The 26,952-nt window shown below is 36.8% G+C and overlaps 1 pseudogene; it reads left to right on the top strand.

The window, feature by feature from the left end:
* The first annotated feature begins 6,525 nt into the window (after nucleotides 1-6,525).
* On the top strand, nucleotides 6,526-8,335 carry LOC124968269 (GTP-binding nuclear protein Ran-like; annotated as a pseudogene).
* The last annotated feature ends 18,617 nt before the right edge of the window (nucleotides 8,336-26,952 follow it).

Here is a 26,952-nt window from a genome sequence, read left to right as displayed (position 1 = left end):
GGTGAGGCAGAACATCATGGCAGAAGAGTGTGGCAGAGAGAAGCAGCTTGCATCATCAAGAAGCAGAGAGAGAGCAGATACAAAATATATACCCCATAGCCACATCCCCAATGAACCACTTCCTCCAGCCATATCCCACCTGCCTCCAGGTACCACTCAGTTAATACTATCGGGAATAATTCACTGATTAGGTTAAGACTATAGCCAAATTATTTCTCCTTCAAACTTTCTTGCATCATTTCACTTGTGAGCTTTTTGGGGACACCTCACATCCAAAGCATAACACCAATACACAAAAATCAGTAACTTTTCTGTACACCAATAATAAATTTGCTGAGAAAGAAACCAGGAAAGTAACACCAATGACAAAAGCAGTTATAAAATTAAAATAATGAGGAAATAAGCCTAATAAAGGATGTAAAAGACCCCTACAATTAAAATTATAAACACTGAAGAAAGAAATTAAAGAGCACATTAGAAGGCAAAAACACCTTCCAAGCCCACAGATTGAGAGAAATGACATTGCTAAAATAGGCATAATACCAAAAGAGATCTACAAATTAAATGCAATCACCATCAAAATTGCCAATGGCATTCTTCACAGAATTGTGAAAATCCTAAAATTTATAGGGATCACAAAAGACCCTGAATAGTCAAAGAATTCTGAGCCAAAAGAGCAGTTCTGGAGACATCACAACACCTTATTTCAAGACATAAAATGGAGCCATACTATTGGCCTTAGAACAGACACTTAGACCACTGGAATAAAAGTAGAGAACTCAGAAATAAATCTACACGTCTATAATCAACTGATTCTCCACAAAGATGACAAAAACATACCCTGGACAAAGGATAGTTTCTTTAACAAATGGTGGTGGGAAAACTAGATATCCACATGTAGAAGACTGAATAGGACTCCAAGAGCACAGGCTACAAAGGCAAGAATGAACAAATAGGATTGCATCAAATTAAAAATCTTCTGAACAGAAGAAGAAACAATCAACAGAGTGGGGACAACATACAGAACAGGAGAACAATCTCTACCAGCTATTCATCTGCCAGAGGGTTAATATCCAGAATATATAAAGAGTTCAGAAAACAAACAAGTAATACAGTCAATAAATGGGTAAATGGTCTAAACAAACACTTCCCAAAGAACAAGTTGCCAATAAATATATGCAGATTGCTCAATATCATTAACCATCATAGAAATGCAAATCAAATCTATAATTAAATACCATCTTTCCCAATTAGAATGGCCATTTAATTAAAAAAAAAAGTGCTGAGAAGGATGAAGTGGGAAAAGAACCCCTATATGTCATTGGTGGGAATGGAAACTGGAATAGCCACTATGGAAAACAGTACAGAGGTTCCTCAAAAACTAAAAGTAGAACTACCACATGATCCAGCTATACCACTCCTGGATTTATAGAAAATAAAGTAAGCATATAAAAGAGATATCTGCACACCCATGTTTATTGTGGCACCATTCACAATAGCTAAGATATGGGACTACCTAGGTGCCTGTCAACAGATGAATGGAAAAAGAAATGGAATATGCACACAATCAAGTATTATTCAGTCATAGGAAAATGGACAGAAGTGGAGAACATCATGTTAAGCAAAATAAGGCAAACAGAAAGATGAACAATGTATATTTTCTATCATATGTGGAAGCTAAACAAAAAATAAAATTTTTTTTAAAAAAGTTGAGTTAAAAAAAAGAAGAACATTTAGGAACTGGGTATGGGTCCAGGGTAGGGGGGAGAAAATAGAAGGTAGACATGTCACCGTGAAATGCATTAATTTGTATAATTAATATATGTTAATGAAATAAAGAAATGTTTTTAATGATAAAGAAGATGCTAAGGTGAAAAGGTGATCCAAAGACTCTGCAGGCAAAACATGTAAGAAAAATTCTAGAAGCGTGTCAGGAAGGGCAGCAAATGACACGTACAGGCAGAGACGAGAATCAGCATTACGGTAGGAGATTTCAGAAAATGAGACCCCTGCAATCCTTCCTGGAGCCTCCGCCAGTCTTGTCCTGAAGTGGAGCCTGTATCCTTCACAAGAGCTGAGCAAGATGGGGAGACCAGAAGACAGAGTAGGCAAGAGGCAGAGAGGACAGGAGTGCCCTGGGGGACACTGGCAGAGAAGATTCAGGGAGAAGAGTGAAATATTCTGAGGGTATCTCCGAAAACATCCAGGACAAATAATCTCCCTGATAGAAATTCCTGCAAACAGCAAGGCCAGGAAAATGCAACTTATTCTGATGAAAAGTAAAAAGAAATAAAATAATAATTATAACAATAAGCTGAAAGACAAATGAGGAAAACTACTCCATTTGCAATAGCCTCAAAAAAAAAAAAAAAAATACTTGGGAATCAATCTAACCAAAGAGGTAAAAGATCTCTACAATGAAAACTTCAAAACATTGAAGAAAGAAATTGAGGAAGATCTTAGAAGATGGAAAGATCTCCCATGTTCTTGGATAGGGAGAATTAATATGGTCAAAAATGGTCATACTACCAAAAGTGCTATACAGATTCAAGGCAATTCCAATTAAAATCCCAATGATGTACCTTACAGAAATAGAGCAAGCAATCATGAAATTCATCTGGAAGAATAAGAAACCCAGAATAGCTAAAGCAATCCTTAGCAGAAAGAGCGAATCAGGGGGTATCGCAATACCAGAACTTCAACTATACTACAAAGCAATAGTAACAAAAACGGCACGGTATTGGCACCAAAATAGACAGGTAGATCAATGGTACAGAATAGAGGACACAGACACAAACCCAAATAAATACAATTTCCTCATACTAGACAAAGGGGCCAAAAATATGCAATGGAGAAAAGATAGCCTCTTCAACAAATGGTGCTGGGAAAACTGGAAAGCCACATGCAACAGAATGAAACTAAACCCCTATCTCTCACCCTGCACAAAAATCAACTCACAATGCATCAAGGACCTTGGAATCAGACCAGAGACCCTGCATCTCAAAGAAGAAAAGGTAGGTCCAAATCTTCAACTTGTTGGCTTAGGATCAGACTTCCTTAACAGGACTCCCATAGCACAAGAAATAAAAGCAAGAGTCAATAACTGGGATAGATTCAAACTAAATAGCTTTCTCTCAGCAAAGGAAACTACCAGCTATGTGAAGAGAGAGCCTACAGAATGGGAGAATATCTTTGCCAATCATACTTCAGATAGAGCACTAATCTCCAGAATATATAAAGAACTCAAAAAACTCTACACCAAGAATACGAATAACCCAATCAACAAATGGGCTAAGGATATGAACAGAAACTTCACGGAAGAAGATCTACAAGTAATCAACAAACATATGAAAAAATGTTCACCATCTTTAGTAATAAGAAAAATGCAAATCAAAACTACACTAAGATTCCATCTCACCCCAATTAGAATGGTGATTATCAAGAATACAAGCAACAATAGGTGTTGGAGAGGATGTGGGGGAAAAGGTACACTCCTTCATTGCTGGTGGGGTTGCAAATTAGTGCAGCCACTCTGGAAAGCAGTGTGGAGATTCCTCAGAAAGCTTGGAATGGAACCACCATTTGACCCAGCTATCCCACTCCTTGGTCTATACCCAAAGGACTTAAAATCAGCATACTACAGACATACAGCCACATCAATGTTCATAGCTGCTCAATTCACAATAGCCAGATTGTGGAACCTACCTAGATGCCCTTCAATTGATGAATGGATAAAGAAACTGTGGCATATATATACAATGGAATATCACTCAGCTATAAAGAATAATAAAATAATGGCATTTGCAGGCAAATGGATGAAATTGGAGAATATCATGCTAAGTGAGATAAGCCAATCTCAAAAAACCAAAGGACAAATGATCTTGCTGATAAGCAGATGATGACACTTAATGGGGGGTGGGGGGGCCAAGAATGGAGGAAGGAGGGACTGTATAGAGGGAAAAGAGGGGTGGGAGTGGTGGGGGGAAGGAAAAAAATAACAGAATGAATCAAACATCATTACCCTATGTAAATGTATGATTACGCAAATGGTATGCTGTTACTCCATGTGCAAACAGAAACAACATGTATCCCATTTGTTTACAATAAAAATAAATTAAAATTTAAAAATAAATAAATAAATAATAACAGTAACAGTGGTACAACCTCAATGTGACAATATTGTCAGGAAAAAGCAATGGGGGGAAGTAGCAAAGCTTCCCAGGCAAAAATATGCCCAGAGAAAGGTTGCCACAGAATAGATGGACATGGTGACCAAATATTTTGGCATGAATCTTTTAATCCATTTTTCCTCTAAAAAGGTAAATTCACATTAACTCAAAGAACAGATCATTAGAACAAGAGGAAATGGTGAGAAAGGGGGATGAACTTAATTGAGCATTGCAAAAACTCAGAAAAAAACATTAACCATTATGTACCAACATTCCATTTATGGAACACCTAAAAATCTTAAATTAAGCAACAACTGTACCGTTGATGGTAACTTTGAAATAAATATGTTTTTAGAGCTCTATTCTTTTGAGAAAAGTAATAGGTGAATTATTGATAATATTATTAATATCACTAATGTCATTTATGATAATAAATTACATAATAAGTTCTAGATAATGATTTCCAACCTATCTTTACTAAATTTAATGAAATTTCAATTTCACTGAAATATTCACAGAACTGAAAACTTGGGACTTAGTAGGTTAAAAGAAAAAAATCATTATGTAAAGGAGAAAAAAATCAAAATGAAAACAAGTGAAAATGAATGTTGTGAAAACAGATTAACAGATTAGGAAAGCAATCAAAATAATACCAATAAGGAATCTGAAACCTGCAATAGTACTATATAATATTTATGGATAAATTTAGAGTTAGAATCAGGATTGGCTACATAATGTGCAGTAGTATATAATGAACCTGAGGGGCTGTAATCTAGTAGTTCACAAACACTATCTTGACCCAGTTTTGAAGTTATGGCTAAAAACCTCAATTTCCCTTAATTTCCAGTCACTAGCAGTTTGCTAAGTCCCCATTCTGACCAGTTTCCTTATCAGACTCTCACTCTCAGGGGGCCACCCCCACACACACAAACGCAGACTCACACCAGGCGCCTCTCTTATTGAAGTCCAACACACTGAGGCCAGGTGCCAGACAACAAGGGACGGATGCAGAACAGGTTAGATTATTCAAACTGGCCAATCCAGGAACCAGGGGCACTGAGCTAGCTCACCCCACCGCCTTACATAACCTGTCTTCTATAGCTCCTGCTGGCTGTTGTTACCTTGTGCCTAGGGAAAACCCCCTGTGTGGCCCTACATGACATCCTTCTCTCATTTGCAGCTGCAGTTTGCACAGAGTTCTGCTTTTTGTCTAACCTGACAGGGTTGTGCTATGTCCCACCCTCTTACAAAACAGGGCAAAACACTTGCCTCATTCAAAATTCATTAACATTTCAAAACAACAGCAGAGCATTAAAAGCCTAAACATGGGTCTTCTGCAACTGCCCAGCTTACACACCCATACACCTTGCCTTGATTAAAACTTGGAAACACACATGACTCATAAACATGAAATTCAGAATCCTGTTTAAGGACAGAGAAAATTGCAGCAGCAAGTAGAATTGAGGATTTCAACCATACCTAGGATCTTTTACCATGGCATTTTTTTTAAAAAATCTAAGTCCAATATAGAGAAACATGAAGATTTGATAAAGCAAGGTGAGGGATATGTGAATGTGTATCTTATTTTCTAACAGCTTCCACCATTTTAGTTTTTTTAAAAAAAAAATGATTAATACAATAACAATTTGCAACTAAAAGCTAAAACATTCAAAAAAGATTTAGGATGTAATTTAGCAGACACAATCCTGTAACGTTTGATGTAAAATTTAAATGTCTGATATAACAAATTTTGAAAGCAAATTAAAAGTTAAGGCTAATGAGTTTGGAAATGTTGGAACAGAAAGAAGAATAATGGTTGCCAAGGGATGCAGGAAGGAAAGTATGGGTAGCTGCTGTTCAATGGATAGGCTTCAGTCATGCAAGTTGAAAAAGAGATTTGCTGTACATTACTGTATATTTATACAGTATTTTTAAAATGTTAAGAGGGTAGATTTCATGTTATGTGCTTTTTTACCATGGTAAAAAAAAAAAAAATACCTAAGAGATTAGCATATGCAGCTAAGCTTCAATTTCCCCAAATTTGAAATGGTATTAATATTCATTAGGCATTTTCATAGCATTATGTTGAGAATTAATGAATGCAGAATCAAATGAATGTGCAGGCCAGGCACGGTGGCGCATGCCTATAATCCCAGTGGTTAGGAGGCTGAGACAGGAGGATCACAAGTTCAAAGCTAGCCTCAGCAAAAGCAAGGCACTAAGTAACTCAGTGAGACGCTGTCTCTAAATTTAAAATATACAAAAAATGGCTGGGGATGTTGCTCAGCACACCTGAGTTCAATCCTTAGTACCCCCAATAAATGGACGTGTAGACACTTCTGGAAGAAACGTCATGATGGTTGTCCAAGGAGAATCCCAAGTTCACTTAAAATGTGCTTTGATTGGAGATGGGGAACTGGAAAAACTACATTTATGAAATGGCATTTGACTAGTGAATTTGAGAAGCATGTGTTGAGTTCCAATCCCCATGTTCTGTACCAACAGAGGACCTGTTAGGTACTGTAAAGACACCATTAACCAGGAAAAATTTGGAGGACAATCATAACTCAACCCAGCACACTATTGTAATTGTGATATAACCGTTACTTAGAAGAATATGCCGAGCTAGCACAGAGATCTAGTAGGAGTATATGAAAACATCTCCATCATGTGGGGTTGTAACAAAGCTGTCATGAAGGTCAAGATACTGCAGGTAAAATCTGTTGTCTTCCACCAAAAGAAGAATCTTCTGTGCTGCAATATCTCTGTCAAAGTCACTACAACTTTGGCACACCTTTCTTGATAGAAAGGTCATTGGAGACCCTAACTTGGAGTTTATTGCCAGCTCTGCTCTTGCCCCACCAGAACTTGTCATGAAAACCAGCTTTGGCAGTGCAATATGAGCATGAGTTAAAGGTCCCTACAACAACTAATTGCTCTCCCAAAGAGGATGGCATCAGTGACAATGAAGCTGGAACCCAGGGCCAAAGATCTAGTCTTAGGGTGACTGCAGTGTGGTGTCAGGGGTACAGTGTGTTGGCCATTTTCTTACATAGTTCAGTAGAACATGTGTTTCATGTTTGGAAAGCTGAAGGAGATGCACAAACTTTATTTTTTGGACCTGCATATTTAGTTGTTTTGTAAAAGAGTTGTTTCCTTCTTGAATTTCAGATATAAGATGGCTATAGCCAAATAATGGTGAAATTGTGTTTACTACTGTTGTTCCCATTCCCTTTTGTTTAAAATCAGAATAAAGTTGCATTTCAAATATCTAAAAAAAATCAAAGCTTAATCACAATACAGTATTAAGAGTCACCATTGGCATATTACAATCACTGGGAATATTGGAAATAATGTTATTTTCACATCACTTAAAAGCAATAGAAAGTAAAGATGGTCACCGACAACACACACACAAAAAAATACTAAGAAAATGAAACTATACTTTACCATGACATAAAGTGTAAGGAAGGATAAATTAAAATTAATTGTAAATTTCTTCTAATTTTTTAAGAAAAATGCATTTACTTGTACCTCTGCTTGCTTTTGAATGTTCCCCTTTTCTAGCATGCAAATAAAATTGAGATTAATGATTTCTCTGCATAATTTCTACTGTCTATTCATTTTTTTACATTTTTTTCTTCTCTTAAACAGCAATATTAACTGTCATCTAAAGACTTAGGAATATTCATCAGTGTCAAAACTTGTAAGAACAATATAGATAAGCCTGCTTGATTAGAAAAAAAGGGCAAGACTTAGTAAATTAACTGCCATCTTCTCTTTCTTTAAAGTCACTATTTTTATTAAATGCAAGGAGAGAGAATGTCAGAAACTATTTAACATTGCTGGTCACATGCATGGCTGCAAGAAGCAAGAATGACTGACTGCCTGGCAGACTGCTGAGAAGTGCATCTCACAATCCACAGTCCCACCAGCAACACCTTGCTCTTCAGCCATTTGGTTCCATTAGGTTGCCTTCCCATTACCCTCTATACCACCCCATGTCCTCCACTTTTGGGTTTGGTGCCCTGAAGCTGACCTGCATGGCTTCATCAAGAGGTTTCCTTACCCTCTAATGTCAGTATCTGGATCATTTTAGCCAAGTGGAGACAGCAGCAGGAGACAGGAAGAAGGATGAAAATGGAGTAAGGCGTTTATGCCTCTAGCCCCTTGCCACCCAGCGTGCAGTGGATATACTGACCTCCTACTTGAGGCTGAAACTTCTTGGGAAACTCTCTCCTTATACCAGCTGCTCCAGTTCTGGCCATTACTCCCTACCCTTCAAGTTCAGAGTTAGATAGACATGGGCCCCACAATCTCTAGCCAATGGATGCCTGCACTATTTCCCTAAAACCTGCCCACACCGTTATTAGGCTTTTCGCTAGTCATCTAATTTGAAGCTCCCACTGACATCTTCCTGGGGCAGAATTAGAATTAGAATTAGAATTAAGAAGAAGAAAGAAGGAGGAGGAGGAGGAGAAGGAAGAAGAAAGAAGGAAGAAGAATAATGGAGGAAGAAGGAAGAAGAATAATGGAGGTAGAAGAAGGAAGAAAAGGAGAAACTACATAAATGTTAAATGTTCCATAGGTAACTCAGCCACCCACTCCTACTCCCACCATCATTAATGTCTCTATTTCAGTGAAAATAAATAGTATTAGGTTAATGCTCTGCAGTTTAATGTACTGAATTATTATGAACACCATCATTTTAATGTTTCCATGCTTCTGAAATGTTTGCATTTTGCAAAATGTTTTTGCCCAGTGTATTAGTCTGCTTTTCATCACTATAATGAAATACCTGATGCACTACCTTTATAAAAAAAAAAAAAAAAAGTCTTTGCTTAGTTCACAGTTTTGGAAATTCCAAGTCCAAGACTGGATGGCCCTATGGGTTTGGCTATCCAGATTCTAAAGGACCTAAACTACTACCCACAAGCTTTTATGTGCCTGACTTAACACCTTTGCTATCTCTCAGTGTCTTTCACTGCCTGATAAACTATATTGTAATGGGAGAGGTGAACTGAAATTCATCATATTTCTACACAGCAAAGTTTGCTGCCCTGTCATTTCTATTTCCAATTACACATTCTGGGTTGAGGGGAGATTTCTAGGGGAAAAAAAAATTAGTTCCTGAAGTTTTTATCTTCTTCTTTTCCAAACAGAGTCCAGAACGCCCCACTATGTACACAGTGGAAAGAAATCCCAACTTACCAAGTTACATCTGAGTGCTTACATAACTTTGGTGACAGGTTTTTGTCAACTCACAGGCTTAATCAGTTGTCATACTGTTTGTCATCCTCACTTTTGATTCAAGCATATATGTATCATTGATGGTCAAAGTTTCGGAATCTCAGAAGTGGTAACAAGTCCAAAACCAGTCTTGTTCATTCTAAACTGAAATTCACGCAACATGCATATCTAAATGATATTTTTATCTTACAAATTATTATAATTTCAGATTTAAAGTAGTTACTGGACACCACGTACAGTCAACAGGAATGAGAAGTTGTCTCCATTTGAGTACAATGTTTCAAAATGCATTCTACTGTCTTGTATAATTAGAACAAATTTAAAAATTTTAAAGAAATTTTTAAATAGTTACTGGAATGCTTAAACACTTGAAAATGTAGCATGGTAAGGTTTAACAGCTCTCATGACAATGACCAGGGCTTTCTCTCCTCAGGGTTTCACCTAAATTAATTTGCCTGAGATACCTCCTTTCTGCAGCAAAGAGTACCCCTGCATTATTTTCTTTTCCATCAGCCTTGTAAAGTTTTCTATTTTCAGAAGGATTATCACACAAACCAGTTAAACAACCTGCCAAGGATTCCACTTGTCAATGCAAATTTGATTAAGGTTAGGCTATGAAGCAGAACTTCCAAGCAAATTCCTAAATAAACATTCAGGTAACTAAAATAAATTATTCATTTACCTCCTGAGGAAGTTCTCCATCATTTTCCTAATATAAATCACAATTTTTGAAAACAGGGAGCACCCATGATAGAATTTGTTTTTCAATGAAAACATTGATGAACAATCATTTTTATAGCTGGAGAACAATTAGATTTAATTGGGGAGAGCAAACTGATTTTTATGCTGAAAATTTACTTTAAGTTACTTACATATGCCTACATTCTCATCTATTTGTTGTGTTCTAGTGTCCTCCAATGGATATTCTTGATAGTACTGGTACTGCAGAAAGTATTTGCTCTTAGTATCACCAGGAGGCTGGATGGTACATAAGTTTAATGAGTAAAATCATCTGAAAGAAAGCCAGTTGTTCAAGTTTTAGCTGAACTCATGTAACATGTACGGCACATCCAAAAATCATTCTCTTTTGTAGAAAATGAGTTCCACAGTTTTTCAGACTGAATCCTATCCTTTACCTTTTCATACTGAACCATCTTGAAAGTAGTAGCCCCATTTGTATGAAAGTTACTGTTGGAACATGTAAAACGTCTGATTTGATGACTGGAACTTCAAGGTACATGGTACAGTGATAGACTTTGAATATTAAGTAAAACACAATATTATTTTTTTAGCCCAGAGAACATTAGGAAATATTCTAGAGAAATGAAGTTTGGCTTGAAAGCAATTTGTTATGCAAAATTTTTAAAAGATAAAGAAAAAACTCCCCATTACTTTAATGGAAAGATCAGTCTGAATTATGGATAAGTCTAAATGGGAACATATATTTTAAACAACTGTGCTTTTATATGTTCATGGTCACAATCAGAATGTAGTTCCAATTGAACAGTCCAAGTAAGTATGATAAAACTCAGGGTTATTGTAAAATGATTGTGTACAGGAGAAATTAGCAACCACATTTCCCAAATTTTATTGTTATTTCCATTTTAAATAATCTCTTCTATTCTCACAATAGGTGTTGGATCTTGTTATCAGATCGAGCATCCTAGTTTTTATCCAAAGATCACTGTGATTCAAACAGTGAGATGAAAACAGAGGTCTGTTGACTGTATGAAAATAACTTCTTTAGCAGGTAAGAATGTGGACTATGCTGCTTCCCCACGGAGCTAGAGGACTATTAAATTATGATGCTGATATTTCACAGGTATGTATGGTTCCCTTAAGTATCTGGTACTGTAACAGGTATGCACACCTGATATTCCACAGGTATATGTTTTTCTGATGCATATAACCTACCAATGGTTATAGTACTAGAAATCATTTCAAATAGTCACAATGCACTGTAAACTCTATAGGGACAGATGTGATTCTCTCATCTCTCCACTCATTTCATGGGACATCCTGATTCCAGTTCTAACCATAAGGCTCTAAGTCCTACTGATTATTCCAGCAAGAAGACAACCAAAGACCCTTGAAGACATCCCCTGTCAGTGCCTACCACACTGCTTACTGACAGACATCAACAGCAGAGCACAAGAGAGCCCATGAAGGCATATGCGTGAGAGGCTATGCATGTGCTTGAAAACAGCTGTATCGCTGTATCAGTAACTGAGGCCACAGAACCAAGCATGTCCTGAGAGAAAATTCACCAAGATTTTTCAAAATCTCTGTGAGATAACGAACAAGTAAAGAACAGCTGATATTTCCTCTATGCACTGTACCACTATTTCTGTCTGTAGATTTTCCATTATCAAGATGGGTTAAGTACTCCTCCTGCCATGGAGTGGGAACCAGCACACATCCAGAGCAGCTACATCACCCCAGCTGTAGGTGGCCTAAGGGCAGAGACTGAGCTCCCAGAAATTTTGGTTGCAAACTTCACTCCACCCTGGCATTGCCATTTGCAGGTATGCTCTCGGGCAAGGCTCTTGGTATACAGGTTATAACTCTTGGAGAATACAGCTGATCTCTCTGCTAAGTAGCCTAAGTAGGTGGACTTCTTCTTTATCCTTTCGATTTGTAACTGGTGTGTCTCTGGGTTTTCCATTCATTGGAATCTCGTATTTTCACTTGTTAATGTGATGGTACTGCGGTAACTCAAGAAAGATTAAAACCCGCCAAAAGAGTCTCATTATGACATGTCTTACTGTCAAGGTCTCCTGCAATGATCACTTTGACTCTGGTGACGTGATAATCCCACATTTCAGAAGTCGTTAGAAAAAATCACAGTTCCAAACCACCCACTAATCACTACACGTATCATTGAGAATGTTTTATAGTGTAACTAGGTGTCTCATCCTCAGGTCTAGACTGGAAGACAAACGGAACTATGTTTGTTTTATGGTGATGGAAGAAGCTCAAAAAGGCAAACCCAAACATGCAGGGAAGTCCAACATCCCAAACAAGGTATACAACCAAGCTCCAGATTGAGGGTCAGGGAAATACCTGCTGTGCACCAACTGACAGCAAGAATGTAGATGTAGAAAACATCTACAGGGAAGCAAAAAAGCGTATCCATCACTCAATCTACCACCATCACTGAGGTAAACAGCAAACAGAACTGTACTGGGAAACAGAACCCCTGGATAGAAGGCTTGTTGACTCTCTATCCCATTCACTGTCCTCTTGAGCAAGAATGAAACCTCCTTGGGTTCTAGATAGACCAGGAACACATAGACTAGGTGATTTATGAAGATTTATGCAGCCTCAATATTTCCCAAGCTCTTTCTCTCTCCTCTCTTATCAGTTCCTTCTCCCATCGTGCCTATAGCTTTCTAAGTTATGGGTCTCCTGCCCAGAATTAACAGACTGGCCCTTGGTTTCTGTAACTGATCAGTGACACTCCCATTAGTATCTCCCTCCGGTGTATTTTTTTATAGGCACCTACAATGGCCCCTTGCATATACTGCTTCTGATCCTCAACATTTAGCCTAAATGCTTAATTTTATAAGACTGTCCCAGAAGGTCCCATAATTCTTATACTACTTAGCCTAATTAAGCCCATCTTTAGTGAATCCCTCCCCACCATTTCTTACAGATCTAAATTCATTAACCTACCCTTCAAAGATCTATCAATTCTCCTCTGCTTTCCTTTTCATTCTATTCCTCCACTTAAAGAAAATAAAATCCCCCAAGTATGCTGACCTCCTACTTTTCAGAAAAATACTACCCAAAACCTGAAAATAAAGCATGTTCTTTCAATGTCATTTGGAATTATTGCTTAAAAGTTCCATCCCAGGATTATTTAGGAGCATCTACTTTGTTCAACTTACTGTTTATCATTAAATAAAGACCCAGACATAGTCAAGTCTTATAATGGCATGTAGTTTTTGTTCAGATGCAAGCATAACCCTACAGTGACTGTTCATTGCTTTACAGAACAACACTCAATATTCTGACCCAGAATCACATCTTCACTTTCCTTCATTAAACTGTTAAGAACTCCAGTACTTCAAATGCTTTTGGAAACAGCCACATCTCCACACGAGTTTAACTATTAGTTAATGAGATGAAGAAAGTCTTTGACACATGTTCAGTTCAAATTGATGAAACAGTTATAAGTTTTTATAAACTGTACTCCTTCACCTCTAATCTCTTCTTGAAACGTTGCTGCTCATTCTTCCCTCCATTTCTCAAACTGTTACACCGACAGAAATGGCTTCCACTTTGTGATAATCAAATCCTACTTCTCATTTCCTTGAAAGGACCTTTGAATTAATCGGGTATTTATCATCTGGATTTATTACGTTTGCTTCTTGGTGATTTTATTTATTTTAAAATGTTTATTCTGTTTTCATGACTAAATGAGAATCCAGACAGCAACCATGCTGCTGAATTTTAATAACAAAACAAATTAAAAGTCTGTTTCAACACTGACATTTATGCATACACAAAAAGTAACTATTGTGTGACCCTTTACAGAACTTTTCAAAGAAGCTATGATTGGCATCTTTCTCTATCAGAACAGAGTACATAAAAAGGGGCATGGGAGTTGAACAAGAAGCAATTCTATTCTCCATCAAAAATGTATTAATTAGGAAGTTTACCAGTCCTGCTTAGACAATATCTAGGAAACACTCTAGATAACTAAAGTCTTTGCATAGTAACAAAGGATCAGCACAGACAGAAAGAGGGTGCCAGACACAGCTGCAACGTCAGCCTTTTGTGAGAAATTCACTTTTAGAGAGTCAGTTGTAAATTTATGTAGCACTAAAATCGCTTTCTTCTCAAAAAGGAAAACATACTGCATGCAGAGGTAGGAATGTGAGTGATTCCCTGCACTCACTCTCCTGTGGATCAAGGTCTCTGGTCCTATATCTGCTTAAGATACTCTACCTCAACCCCAAGACAGCTCTACACTGGCACTCAATTCTGAGCCAATCACATATTCCCTTAAAAATTATTTTCATCATTAACTAGTTGCTTCAGCTGTGAATATAATTTAAAGACAGGATCCAAAATAAAATCAAGATTGCTGGTGGAGTTGCAAATTGGTGCAGCTACCCTGGAAAGCAGTGTGGAGAATCCTCAGAAAACTTGGAATGAACCCACCTCTTGACCCAGTTATCCCACTCCTCAGTTTACACCCAAAGGACTTAAAATTAGCATACTACAGTAACGTAGCCACATCAGTGTTCATAGCAGCTCAATTCACAATAGCTAGATTATGGAACCAACCTAGATGCCCTTCAACAGATGAATGGATAAAGAAACTGGTGTACATATACACAATGGAGTATTATTCACCCATAAAGAATAAAATTATGGCATTTGCAGATAAATGGATGGAATTAGAGAATATCATGCTAAGTAAAATAAGCCAATCCCAAAAAACCAAAGACCAAATGTTTTCCCTGTTAAGTGAATGATTATACATAATGGAGGACGGGTGAAAGAATGGAGGAACTTCAGATTATGTAGAGGGAAATAAGCTGGGTGTATGAAAGATGGTGGAATGAGACAGACATCATTACCCTATGTACATGTATGATTACACGAATGGTATGAGTCTACATCATGCACAACCACAGAAATGAAAAGTTGTACCCCATTTGTGTATGATGATTCAAAATGCAGTCTGTAAAAGTAAATAAATAAATTTTAAAACAATAAAAAAAAAATCAAGAAGCTGAAATTCTACATTTTTAAAATTAATCTAGAAAGAAGAAATAAATATCCTTACTCCCAACCCTTTAGCAAAGTTACCTGTTCAGGAGAGTTCCTAGAAATCTAGACTTGTGGGTAGGTGAAGAGCAACATTAAAATCAGGCTTCATGAAGCAGGAAATGTGGATGGCTTGCCACCAGACTATGGCAGTAGCCTCTTATTTGTCCTGGTCATTGTTCTCTCACTTCCTGCTCCATATTCCAAGAGCACCACCTGATAGTGTGCTCAGAAACTCACTGGTTTGGGCTACTCACTGGTTCCCAAAGAGAATCTAAATTTCTCATCCTGCCATTAGATCCCAAAACTACCTCTCCCACATCTAATGCACACTGTACTTACAAACCAAATGGTTTAGTTCTATCAATATCCTCCAAACCTACTTCAATTTCCTCACATCTGTACTTACTCCTGTTTCTCCCTCTGCTTGGTGCACCCCTTATCAGTCAGTCACCTCTGCTTATTATTCCAGACTCTGCTCATTCATATGCTACATCATCTCTGAAACCCTTCCTAATCACCACTCCAAGTCACTTCTTTTTCTCAAGTAGTATAGTTTTTTTTTTTTTTCCTGTTAGTTATTTAACAGGCACATATGTTATCCCCCTAACAAGATGAGAAGGAAAGCAAGCACACCTTACAAACAGCTCTCTCTCCCCCCCAGAGTAAGAGGCACTCAATAATGACTTGCTGAATGAAATGAAGCAAACAAATTGTAACTTCCATGTTTGGGGCTGATAGTATGGATTCAATTTTTAGGAGCTTGGTATTGATCTTTTAACATTTTTTGTACTTTTTCCTCCATAATGAAGCAAAAAAAAATTATTTTTAATAAATAAAGTCCACCAGAAGGTTGACAAGCCTGTAGAAATGCTAGTGAATTCATACTACCCTCTTGGTTTGACCTAAGCACAAAACTCTAAAAATGTGGTGACAAATTGGATAACACCAAGTTTCTCTTCTACGAAAACGATATAGTAATTTCATTTGAAAGTTCAGTTCAGTTGCCTAATGAACCTTCAAAAGAGCTAGGAGGTCAGAGCCCTTGGCACAGGCTGGGTTCACCACTCTTGGGCAGGATGTTTATCAGGAGTGCTGGGAGAAAATTACCTTCAGGGCTAGAGAAGGAGGAAGGACAGGGGAGTGGGAGAAGCTGGCAATGATGCAGCCATGAGGGATCCCTGATCCCTTGAGGAGCTCTTTGTCTAGCATGTCTGTTCACCCCAGAACAGAATCAGGCCTTTGTACACCTGAACAGGTCAGTCAGTAGCTGCGGGCTGCCCTGACAAGCATCCTTGGGTATGGTGGCTCTCTTCAGTGGAGGCAATTCTCGAAGAGATCTCAGGGACAACCTTCCTAGCAGCCAGGGGAATGAATCCTTTGGTTCTGAAGTAGAGAGCTGGCCAACACACTGCAGTACCCATAACTAGATCTGAACACCAACATGGCCAGCATCCCTTCCATTAAGCATAGGGAGTTGGGTGGAGTGGGGTTGGGCTTAGTGTGCCTCAATTCTACAAGGAGAATGTTCCCCTATTTCTCATATGCTATTCTTGCACAAGTTCAAAACATAGAGATAACATGGTGATTTCCCCCTACCCCAACGGTTTTTATTCTCAAAATAAACATGTGTTGTATCTCTTCCTCGGCTCTCATGGTCATATTACAAGAAGAAAGATAAGTGGGAAAACAGATTTAGAAAGCAAGGAGGGAAAAAGAAGAAATGCGCCAGAGTCACTTCGGGAAACTTCTTTTTACTCCAGCTAGGAATGGATCTAAGGCAGTATCTCATAATACAAAGCCTTCTGTATTGTGAGCACCTCCCTTGTAACTTTGGACAAACAGGATCACTCAGTTCTGTGTGGTTTTATTTGTCCATTCACACTAAATTCCTAGTTTTGTTGTCTTTGCATGAGAGTCTACAATGTACATCCACATACATTATTTGGTCATTCTGTCAAAGAATCTGTAGAAGAGTTGAAAATTCTTTTTCTATCTTAAAAGGTACAAACTATCACCCAGAGAGCCTAAGTGATCTTTTCCAACCTCTCACAGCAGGCAGGGAGAAGAAGGGTACCGATATGGCTAGCTTCACATCAGTGGAAGTCACCACCACACTGCCACCCACCGTGACTGTCACCAGTCATTAAATAGAAATAACATGTGAAGCTTGCCCATGATTTGTTTTTATACATAAGGGGGCATGTCTACATAAAAATGTTTCCTTTGCATTTGTATTCTAAAATGCTTTTTCCAGTAAAAGGAAATGATCGTATAAGCAACAGTGAGGCTTTGATAAGCCCTCAGGAATGTGTCTGGCGTATGGATATCATTTGTTAAGTGAGTCCCAGTGGCACATGGCACTGCATCACCCTGTCTCTAAGATGCATGACCATGTCTGCTCTTTCACACTGGCCTCTGTAGACAGCTCCTGAATTCCGACCTCCCCTTTAGAACTCTTTTTCAAGAAAGGCGTGACCATATATTATTTCTCATAAAAATATTCAATAGCCACTTGTAGCTTTTTACTAGGATTTAAACCCAGAGTGCTTTACCACTGATCTATACCTAGAACATTTTTATTTTGAGACAGGGTCTTACTGAGCTGCTGAGGCTGACCTGGAACTTGCAATCCTCCTTCCTCAGCCTCTGGAGTTGGTAGAATTACAGGCATGCATCAGTATGCCTAACCCCAGTGTCAATTCTCTTTCCCTTCATCATGCTACTTTAATTCTTCTGTATTTCTGTGGCATGATGCCAACTCATCTGTAAAATGTTTGTAAAGCTTAGAGGACTACACTAAAAATAGCAATGAGAATTTTTGTCTGTTAGTGATTGCAGGATCCAATCCACTTATCTAAGTCCAGTGTTTCATCAGCACGAGGCAGTAACAGGAATCAGAGAAGGGTCGCAGCAATCACTAATCAAGGTCATTGCAACATATCTGGAAATACGTTGGTCATATTTTACACACAATAGTACTTTTAAGAAACAATAGAATCAGAAAGAAAAGCAGATGTCTAGCCAGCAAATTCCAACTATTCATAATAAACTAGAGACTATGTCATAGTTTATATTAGAGTAAGAAGTTCTCAGAAATCTATCCAAGCATCCTTTCTTCAGCAGAGATGCACACTTCCTGCTTACATCAGACTGAAAATAAATCATACAGGATGCCTGATGTTGTTGCTCAAAGAGAATGAAGCGGAATTTTAATGATTCCAAAATACGAAGGAATGGATGATCCTCTTAAGAGCCACATAAAAGGCTCTCCAGTGGGTGACTCTCACTTACTAAAACTACACAAAAAGGCTAGTCTTCCGTTGTAATCTTGTCTAGAGCCATTATGCCTTTGGCCTAGAACATTTGGTAACTAGTCTTCATGAAGTATCTCAAAGAAAACAGCAATAACGATCCATCACTGAGCACTGACACCGTGCCATGTACTAAACAATTTTACACATCGTCAATATAAACTTTCACAACAGCTATGTGAAGTGTGTATCAGTATCCTGATGTTCCAGATGTGAAAAACTGAGGTTCACAGAGATTACAAAACTTATAATGTCAACAGTTCCCAAGTCACAGAGCTGGCAAGTGAAGTAGCTGGTACTTCCACTAACTTTTTCTCCTTCAAAATCACTTCCCTGTGTGGTGACGTAGGTCACACAATGAAGTCAATCTAATTCATGACTTCACGAATCTGAGGGTAGGAGATGAGGGCTATGATTTTCCATACACCAACCAAGAGACATAGAAAGTAAGAAACAGGCTCTCAAAGGGATTATAAAGTGGAGAAATCTACTCTAATTAATAGCGGGCTATTTCCAAAGGATAAATCCACCTGCAAAAGATAAATCTTTGCCTCTCCTGGAGATGATTAAACAACGGGGGAGAAAAAGGTGAAGGGAGCCAATACTCAAAAGACTGCACCTCAAAAGTCAATCACAAAATATACTGGGGATCCACTCCAGCATCACAATGTCTGAGGAGTCTCTTGAAGTCAGACATTAAACAGGACCACACTCTCTTGAAACTCTTATCACCTTTGTAGAAGTTCTGTTGCTTTGTGCTCACTACTTTTCATTGACAACAGTGACTTTGAAAGCACGTTGGAGTTCTTTAGTGCATTCTTTATTAGCTGAATTTATAAATTAAATTTAAAAGATTCTGACTTCTTTGTGATTTTATTAACTGTAAGTACTAACTGCAAACTGGGCACACTTATTAAAGTTATATGTCCCCTTTGCAGAACTTTAATTGTAGCATATTATTTTAAATGCATATTAAATACTGATCACTGTATATACACCCCAAAGAGAGAAGTTGACTTAATAGAAGTTATGAAATTATATAAGCTGTTGTTAGGCTTTCTTTACAAACATAATGTAAGACAAGTGAACAGATTGTTAACATAATAAATTTACTTTTTAGAAATTATTTTAAAATTTGCATGCATTTTAGTAATGGAGTCCAAATAGTTGCAAAGCACATTCCGAATGACAAAAACCTGATTTGAGTGTAAACTGGCTAAGTTTATGGTTGCATCACCTCACACCCTTAAGAAAAAGAAGTAATCATTTTTCAGTAAATTAAAAGTTTTGATTCCAACAAAATCATCAACACTTTCCAGAATTTTGCAGATCACAGAATACTCTCCTTTCTGGAATTAGAAAAATCCTGACAACTTAATATCTTTGTCTGAGAGTTAGAGAAAAATCAGAAGGTAAGACAAATATATTTGCAAAACTCACAACCCGAATAAAAAGGTGAGGTACTTTTACTTGACTCCAGTGATGCACACATTATATTGTACAATGTTTATAGATTTGTCTGAGATCTTTAGATGTATCAGTTCTAAGAGCCCAGGTTCACGGGAATGGTTTCTCCATTTTCATTTTCAAAGTTATGCTATGAAGTTCACAAAAGAGTCAATTGGCCTCGTCTCTATAGCTAAAAACTTGGTTGTATTTGCTTCTCCCTTAATGTCACTCAAAAAAATGACTCAAAGGAATGACTCAGAAAAATGTGAATTCAAGCTATAAGGATAACAGAAAGCAATTCCATTGGATAACTAAATTCTAAAGTTTTAATTCTCCCAATACAGCTCCACAATATAATAATAACTGTTGGTAAATTAGTAAAATGCAGTACAATCATTCAAGAATGACCAAGTATATTCCTTTAAATTAAGAGTAAAAGAATTACAATAAAGCAATTTAAAAAGTCAGATAATTTTATAGATTTTCTAAAATAAGTTATATACATTGTCTAGTTTTCTCAATGTTCTTACACCTAACTGTATTTATAATACCTCCCTAGGGTAAATATTTTCTCATTTTACAGAAGAAATGGAAATAAGGAAGATTATAATTTGCCCAAGATTACATAATTTCAAAATGCACAAAAACTGAAAATTAAATAGGCAAAACAGAGTTGAAATGACTAAAGGAGAATTATTCATGCTAGAGGTATTTAAATCCATTGGTTCAGACAAATTAGATTCTTGGGCAACTAAATAATTGTTCGAAGTCTTCAGATAATCACTAGCTATTATTTTAAGCATCAGTGAAATTAATACAGGATCTGGAGACTATAAATATTTAAGAAATAATTCATACCAACACTGGAGAAAGAACTTCTCCACTAATTATAGAAATTTTGCTTTATTTTATATTCATAGAAAATGCTGGGCTATGAAAAATTAAACTCAATGAGCAAGATTTTTCAAAAATCCCAAAGTACTTGGTGAAAAATAAATTTTTTGTTACTAGTTAGCACAGATAAATATAATTTACATCTAAATTATCAAAAACAAGAACAAGAAAGTAAAAATGGTATTTAAAATGTTTTACTTTGATGGTTTTTCTCATTGCTATTTCATCTTAAATGAAGAAACACATGTATAGGAAGTCTAATTCAAATTAGACCACTAGGTGGTGTTCTAAAGTTTGGAAGACTTCTTGGTGAGGGAGAAGATACCAAATGATGGCCTCGATAAATCATTACATTACTCAAATTTTTAAATTGCTAACATAAAAAATAAATGCTCTGATCACTCATGTGATTCATAAACTCATCTAATTATAACAGGAAATACTCACAGACCGGACACAGGAAATGAAAAGCTTTATACTGTCTAACTTCAGGGAATGCTCTTATTATCTAGACATAGAAAAAATAACTCTTTATATTGTCTAACTTCCGGGAACACAGAGGGTTAGGTGAGAAAAGCCCTGGCTAAGAATTTTAATATGATCAAGAAACCAGCTATTTCAAAATGCTGCCTGTGCTTTCTGTGCTGAAAGGCTGTTAATCATAAATAGGCACTGGAACAGCTGTTTTATCCTTGTTAAAACATTAAAAAATACTTTCCATAGAGCACTAATCGCCAGAATCTATAAAGAACTCAAAAAACTCTACACCAAGAATGCAAATAACCCAGTCGACAATGGGCTAAGGAAATGAACAGACACTTCACAGAAGAAGATCTACAAGCAATCAACAAACATATGGAAAAATGTTCAACATCTCTAGTAATAAGAGAAATGCAAATCAAAACCACCCTAAGATTCCATCTCACCCAAATTAGAATGGTGATTATCAAGAATACAAGCAACAACAGGTGTTGGCAAGGATGTGGGGAGAAAGGTACACTCATACATTGCTGGTGGGGCTGCAAATTAGTGCAGGCACTCTGGAAAGCAGTGTGGAGATTCCTAAGAAAACTTGGAATGGAACCACCATTTGACCCAGCTATCCCACTCCTCGGCCTATACCCAAAGGACTTAAAATCAGCCTACTACAGAGATACAGCCACATCAATGTTCACAGTTGCTCAATTCACAATAGCCAGATTGTGGAACCAACCTAGATGCCCTTCAATGGACGAATGGATAAAGAAACTGTGGTATATATATACAATGGAATATTACTCATTCATAAAGAATGATAAAATTATGGCATTTGCAGGCAAATGGATGAAATTGGGGAATATCATGCTAAGTGAGATAAGCCAGTCTCAAAAAACTAAAGGACGAATGATCTCGCTGATAAGTGGATGATGACACATAACGGGGGGTGGGAGGGGTTAGTGTTAGGGTTAGAGTTAGGGTTAGGGTTAGGGAGGGGGGAAAGAATGGAGGAAGGAAGGACTGTATAGAGGGAAAAGATGGGTTGGAGGAGTAGGGGGAAGGGAAAAAATAACAGAATGAATTAAACAACATCACCCTATGTAAATTTATGATTACACAAATGGTACGCCTTTACTCCATGTACAAACAGAGAAATAACATGTATCCCATTTGTTTACAATAAAAAAAATAAAAATAATAAAAAATAAATCCTTTCCTACCACCTTACAAATAACTGCTGTGCTGGCTATCCCTTCTCCATGCCCTTCCACAGCCTTCTCACTCCAGATTCTTCCCTGGTCCTCATTGCCAAGTAGCAAAGTGTTAAGGATGGCTCAATAGTGACATCTCTGCCTTTGCTTCTATCTGGTAGCTAAATATTTTTAATATCCTGCCTATGTAGGTGCCTAAAGTCAATTGATTTATTCATCAGGGTTTTGTTGTTTTTCTTAAGATTTGCAAAAGTTGGAGAAAGTGAAAATAGAGCAAAACGCCCTGAGCAACATAAGCTTGTTGGTATGAGGAAGGAAAGCTAGGTAAAAACTGTGCATAGTGAAAATCTCTCTATTGGCACAGCAGTGAAGGAACTTGGGAGAAAATCTTATTACTCTTTAAATTTTGCTGAACTGTGAGATAATCAGCTACAGTTACCCTCCAAAAAGTTTAAACACTGGTTTATTGCAAGGCATCGCTGGTGTTTGGGGAACAGAAGGAAATGAAATGATGTTCCATGGCTGGGAAAATATAGAACCAGTGATAGGGGTAAAGGCAATAATGTAAAGTAAGCTATGAGAGAAAATCATATAGCAAACCAGATTAATGAACTTGAATACATAACAGAAAATTTTCCACAATAAAAAAGAGAAGATAACCCAAGAAAATAAAGCAGCAATAGGACAACTCCAAATAAACATGAATTTCCATTCCAAAAGGAAAAGCCAGGTAAGGCAGAAAAAATATTTAAAGACATAATGGCAAAAAAATTCCGAATCTGATGAAAATTATAAACCCATCAGTCTAAGAAGCACAGCAAATCCCAAGCACAATGACCATGAATAAAGTTACACAAAGGTAAATCATAGTCTATTAACTCTAAAACAACAATAAAGAGAAAATCTTAAAAGCACTAAGTGAAAAAAACAGCACAATACTAGAGGAAGGCAAAAATAAGTATGGTAGATTAAATCATCAAAGAAAAACGGAGCAACATTAAGATACTCAAAGAAAAATGGTGACCTATAATCCAATTCCCAATAAAAATCTTTCAGAAATCACATAAAAAGGCTTAAATAATTCATTACCAGTAGATCTACACCACCAAAAAATAAATTTAGAAAACTAGTAAAAACAGTTGAAGCATATCCTTTAGGCAGAAGAAAAGTGATACCAGGTGAAGATATGGATCTGCACAAATGAAGAGCATCAGAAATGGCAATTATATGAGCCAATATTTGTAACACTTTCTCATTATTTAAATATATTTAAAAGATTATAGAATAGTTAAAGAAAACAGTAAAAAATGTAGTGTGGGTTTACAAAATATGAAAGTAAAATACATAACCAAAATAGCATAAATTCCAGAAGAGGAAAATTTTAGAATTACTACCAAAATAATCTTATGTGAAAAGTGAAATTATTCAATTATTCAATATCACTTGAAAGTAAAATGCAAAGGCCTACCAATGTATACTATAAAGCCTAAAACTAAAATAATATAACAGAAGTTATAATTAATGAACCCTCAAAAACATAAAATAAAATAGAGGAAGAGGACCAGGAAAGGGAGAAGGGGAGGAAAAGGGAAGGTATTCGAGTAGAAAACTGACCAAATTATATTGTTATATTGTGTGCATAACAAATATGTAACAAGGTATTCCACTATTATGTCTGATTACAATGCACTAATAAAAATTTATTCCGTTTTTTAAACGATAAAATGAAATCATAATAATATATTATATTTAATTCAAAACAAAGCAGAAAAAATGAAGAAACAAAGAACAAATAAAAAATAGTATGGCAGTGAATTTAAACCCAATCATAACAATAACCACATGAAATTTAACTGGTCTAGATATCCCTATTAAAAGGCAAAGGTTGTTTATATACCTAATAACAAAGCTTAAAATATACAATGCAAGAACTTAATATAGCTGCATGAAGAACACCTATAATTCACAATTATACCCAGATATTCCTCCCTCAGTAATTGCTAGAACTAGTATACAGAAATCAGTAAGAATGTAGAAGACATAACCAACATTGTTAGCCAACTTGTCCAAACTGACATAGATCAAAGAAATACCCAAAATCAAAGTCAGATTTTTGAACTGAATTAAAATGAAAACATATCAAAATTAGAGAGATGCTGCTATGGTAGTACATTAAATCACCTATTGCCTACATTAGAAAAGAAAAACAGTCTCAAACCAACAAATTAATCTTCTCCTTAAGAAAATAGCTAAAGGCCAGGCATGGTGGTGCATGTCTGTAATCCCAGTGACTTGGGAGGCCAAGTTAGGAGGATCAAAAGTTCAAAATCAACCTCAGCAACTTAGTGAGACCCTGTCTCAAAAGAAAAAAAAAAAAAAAAATATGGGGGTATGGCTCAGTTGTTCAGTGGTTAAGCACTCCTTGGTTCAATCCTCAGTACCAAAAAAGAAAGAAAAGAAAAAACTAGCAAAGGAAAAATAAATAAATATACTATAATAGAAAAGAAGATACAACAATCAATAAAACAGAAAATGGACAAACACAACACTTTTTTTTTATTATTTTATTGTAAACAAATGGGATACATGTTGTTTCTCTGTTTGTACATGGCGTCAAGGCATACCATTTGTGTAATCATAAATTTACATAGAGTAATGCTGTTTGATTCATTTTGTTATTTTTTCCCTTCCCCCTACCCCTCCCACCCCTCTTTTCCCTCTATACAGTCCTTCCTTCCCCCATTCATGCCCCCCTCCCTAACCCTAACTCTAACCCTAACACTAACCCCTCCCACCCCCCGTTATGTGTCATCATCCACTTATTAGCGAGATCATTCGTCCTTTGTTTTTTTGAGACTGGCTTATCTCACTTAGCATGATATTCTCCAATTTCATCCATTTGCCTGCAAATGCCATAATTTTATCATTCTTTATGAATGAGTAATATTCCATTGTATATATATATATACACCACAGTTTCTTTATCCATTCATCAATTGAAGGACATCTAGGTTGGTTCCACAATCTGGCTATTGTGAATTGAGCAACTATGAACATTGATGTGGCTGTTTCTCTGTAATATGCTGATTTTAAGTCCTTTGGGTATAGGCCAAGGAGTGGGATAGCTGGGTCAAATGGTGGTTCCATTCCAAGTTTTCTTAGGAATCTCCACACTGCTTTCCAGAGTGCCTGCACTAATTTGCAGCCCCACCAGCAATGTATGAGTGTACCTTTCTCCCCACATCCTCGCCAACACCTGTTGTTGCTTGTATTCTTGATAATAGCCATTCTAATTTGGGTGAGATGGAATCTTAGGGTGGTTTTGATTTGCATTTCTCTTATTACTAGAGATGTTGAACATTTTTCCATATGTTTGTTGATTGCTTGTAGATCTTCTTCTGGGAAGTGTCTGTTCATTTCCTTAGCCCATTTGTCGATTGGATTATTTGCATTCTTGGTGTAGAGTTTTTTGAGTTCTTTATAGATTCTGGAGATTAGTGCTCTATCTGAAGTATGATTGGCAAAGATTTTCTCCCACTCTGTAGGCTCTTTCTTCACATTGTTGATAGTTTCCTTTGCTGAGAGAAAGCTTTTTAGTTTGAATCTATCCCAGTTATTGATTCTTGCTTTTATTTCTTGTGCTATGGGAGTCCTGTTGAGGAAGTCTGGTCCTAAGTCGACATGTTCAAGCTCTGGACCTACTTTTTCTTCTATAATCTGCAGGGTCTCTGGTCTGATTCTGAGATCCTTAATCCATTTTGAGTTTAGTTTCGTGCATGGTGAGAGATATGGGTTTAGTTTCATTCTGTTGCATATGGATTTCCAATTCTCCCAGCACCATTTGTTGAAGAGGCTATCTTTTCTCCATTGCCTATTTTTGGCCCCTTTGTCTAGTATGAGAAAATTGTATTTATTTGGGTTTGTGTCCGTGTCCTCTATTCTGTACCACTGATCCACCTTTCTATTTTGGTACCAATACCATGCCGTTTTTGTTACTATTGCTTTGTGGTAGAGTTGAAGATCTGGTATTGCGATATCCCCTGCTTCACTCTTTCTACTGAGGATTGCTTTAGATATTCTGGGTTTTTTATTCTTCCAGATGAATTTCATAATTTCTTGCTCTATTTCTGTAAGGTACATCATTGGGATTTTAATTGGAATTGCATTGAATCTGTATAGCACTTTTGGTAATATGGCCATTTTGACAATATTAATTCTTCCTATCCAAAAACATGGGAGATCTTTCCATCTTCTGAGGTTTTCTTTAATTTCTTTCTTTAGTGGTCTGTAGTTCTCACTGTAGAGGTCTTTCACCTCTTTTGTGAGATTGATTCCCAAGTATTTTATTTTTTTCAATGTAATTCACCATATCAATAGACTTAAAGTCAAGAATCACATGATTATTTC

The sequence above is a fragment of the Sciurus carolinensis genome, chromosome 17 (assembly GCF_902686445.1).
Source record: "Sciurus carolinensis chromosome 17, mSciCar1.2, whole genome shotgun sequence".
NCBI classification, from domain to species: domain Eukaryota; kingdom Metazoa; phylum Chordata; class Mammalia; order Rodentia; family Sciuridae; genus Sciurus; species Sciurus carolinensis.
This window is presented reverse-complemented; position numbering and strand designations above follow the sequence as displayed.